At 43.1% G+C, this 2,660-nt stretch overlaps 1 pseudogene; it reads left to right on the top strand.

Annotated features, from left to right (window-relative positions):
* Positions 1-752: 752 nt before the first annotated feature.
* Positions 753-1,818, top strand: LOC112821910 (ret finger protein-like 4A; annotated as a pseudogene).
* The last annotated feature ends 842 nt before the right edge of the window (positions 1,819-2,660 follow it).

The raw sequence follows: 2,660 nt of genomic DNA, 5'->3' as shown, positions 1-2,660 counted from the left end.
GTGTTCTCTTTCTCTCTGACAAATAAATGAAATCTTTAAAAAAAATTGAAATACCTTTTTTTATGATTTATTTATTTTAGAGAGAGAGAGAAAGAGAGTGGGGTGGGGAGGGGCAGAGAAAGAGGGAGAAACTTAGGCAGATCCTGGGGGCTTGATCTCACAACCCCCAAGATCACGACCTGGAACCAAGAGGCCAGTGCTTAACTGACTGTGCCACTCAAGTACCTCAAAGTTGAAGTATCTTCAGTATCTTTACTTTCTCTGGCCTCCTGGCCCTTCCTCAGAAGTAGCAACTATTGACAATCCTATTTGAAGTTCCTGCAGTGGTTGTCTTTGCAACTCTAAATGATATGGGTATGCTTTATTTCTTGATCAAATTGAGTATATAGAAGGTATTGATAGACTTTCTACTACTGATAAGGAACAAAGTTCATTATCTTTGCCAACATTTTCTCCTCACTCTTTCTCACATTTTTATTAGTCATATTATTATATTTTAATTCTCTTACTGAATAAATTTAACAGTTTAAATTTTACTTAAATTTTTATTTCCTAATCCATGGATTTGAGACAGTATCTCTTGAGTTCTCTGGAGCAGGAGGAGGAAATCAGTGCTCTTAGACGTCTCTTTTCTCTCTCTTTTCCCCCCAATTTTGCCAGCTCTACCCTACTTTTCCATAATCAGTGTTTAAACTACACAAGTTGCCAGCACTGCTGGGGAAGACCTGGGGACAGAGCAGGGCTGAGCGGCCATGGCCAAACACTTTAAAGAAAGAAGTAGATGTCCTGTGTGCCTGACTCACCTGGAGACGCCCCTGTTCCTGCAATGTGGCTTCCTCTGCTGCCTCCGCTGCATCGATTCACTGCAGAAGGAGCCCTGAGGGGAGGGTTTCTTTTTTTTTTTTTTTTAAAGATTTTATTTATTTATTCATGAGAGACAGAGGAGGAGAGAGAGAGAGAGAAGCAGAGGGAGAAGCAGGCTCCCAAGGAGCAGGGAGCCTGATGCGGGACTCCATCCCAGGACCCTGGGATCATGACCTGAGCCGAAGGCAGACGCTTAACCATCTGAGCCACCCAGGCGCCCGAGGGGAGGGTTTCTTGTGCCCCTCCTGCTCCGTGGTCTCTCAGAAGAAGGACCTCAGGCTCGGTACCCATCTTGGGAGGCTGGTTTTGAGGATCAAGGAGTTGGAGGCCTAGCTGACAGCCGTTCTGCAGATGAACCCAAAGATGCGCAAGTTCCAAGTGGAGGTGACCCTGGATATTGACACTGCTAACCACTACCTCATCATTTCTGAGGACCTGAGGAGTGTCGGCTGTGGGTATTCCAAACAGAACCGGAGAGCCCGAGCCGAGAGATTCAACTATGCCCTGTGTGTCCTGGGCTTCCCTCGGTTCCCCTTTGGCTGCCACTACTGGGAGGTGGATGTGGGGACGAGCAAGGAATGGGATGTGGGTGTTTGCAGAGACTCTGCTAATCGACAAGGGCCAATTCTACTGTCCGCAGAACTTGGCTTCTGGACGGTGGGCTTGAGAAAAGGAGATCTCTTCCAAGCCAGCACCATGCCTGTGACTGTTCTCTCGGTGAGCCCCCGGTTACACCGACTAGGGATTTTCCTGGACATGAATTTTGGCATTGTTTCCTTTTATCACATTAGCAATGGATCACATATTTTCACCTTCACTGAAATTCCTGCTGTGGAGACACTGCGTCCATTTTTTGCTCTTTCAGATCCCATCACGGATGGTCAAGGCTTCCTGAGAATCTGTTCTGTGATGAATCCAGCTCCAGTGGGCTCTGATACAGAACAAAGTTTCTAGAGAATCCCTGTGTGCTCAGAGCCGCAGCTGGGACCTTTCCTGCTTGTTACGTGGATGGCACAGCGGGCAGCAGAAAAACACGGAAGAGTTGGTGAACATGAACACTAATTACATAAGGGAGAAGTGCCTTTCAAACAAAGTATCACCACAGTCATTCTCTTTGGGACTTTCATATTTCTGTTCCAGTGAACGGGTTCTGGATTTTCAGATCAATTTCCAAATGTATTTATTTTCTGCAGTATTAACTTAGTGTGTGATAGAGATTATAAACTAAATAAAAACGTGGATGTGACCTAACAGAAAAATAAATAAATAAATTATACAAGTTGAAAACTGACAGCTGGAGGGCCGAATCTAAGCATTCAGAAGTATTAGCTTTGACCCCTGGTGACTGTTTATTTTTAAAGGAAATCAAACCAATAGCTAATATGTGAAAATAGAAATATTTCATATATTCTCCTTTGTTTTTCTTTTTGAGAAAAATGGAAGAACTGCTAGTATTGGGCCCACATTCTGTATGGTTATAATTGATTGAAGCAGAGGAATAACTTCTCCCTTTCAGTGAGGCTTATGCTCATTTCTTCCCAGTCACTTTGATACATTTACATTTACTTGCCCCCACCCCATCCCCGTAAGCATCTGAGTTTGTGTGTGCTCCTTAGTCTGTAGTATTTAGTTTTATTCTATTGTTATCATTAAGTGATCCATGCTTTGTTTATGGAATGATTCTGTTCTATGTTCTGAGATATTTCCTTATCTTTTTCTTCTTCTAGCTTTTTATTTGTTTTTTTTGAAAAAAAAATTATTTCACCAGTTTGTTTTAGCCGTGAACACTTATTTTC

This window comes from Callorhinus ursinus, unplaced genomic scaffold, assembly GCF_003265705.2.
Source record: "Callorhinus ursinus isolate GAN/ISIS: 27379988/994484 unplaced genomic scaffold, GSC_fseal_2.0 scaffold8, whole genome shotgun sequence".
NCBI lineage: Eukaryota > Metazoa > Chordata > Mammalia > Carnivora > Otariidae > Callorhinus > Callorhinus ursinus.
This window is presented reverse-complemented; position numbering and strand designations above follow the sequence as displayed.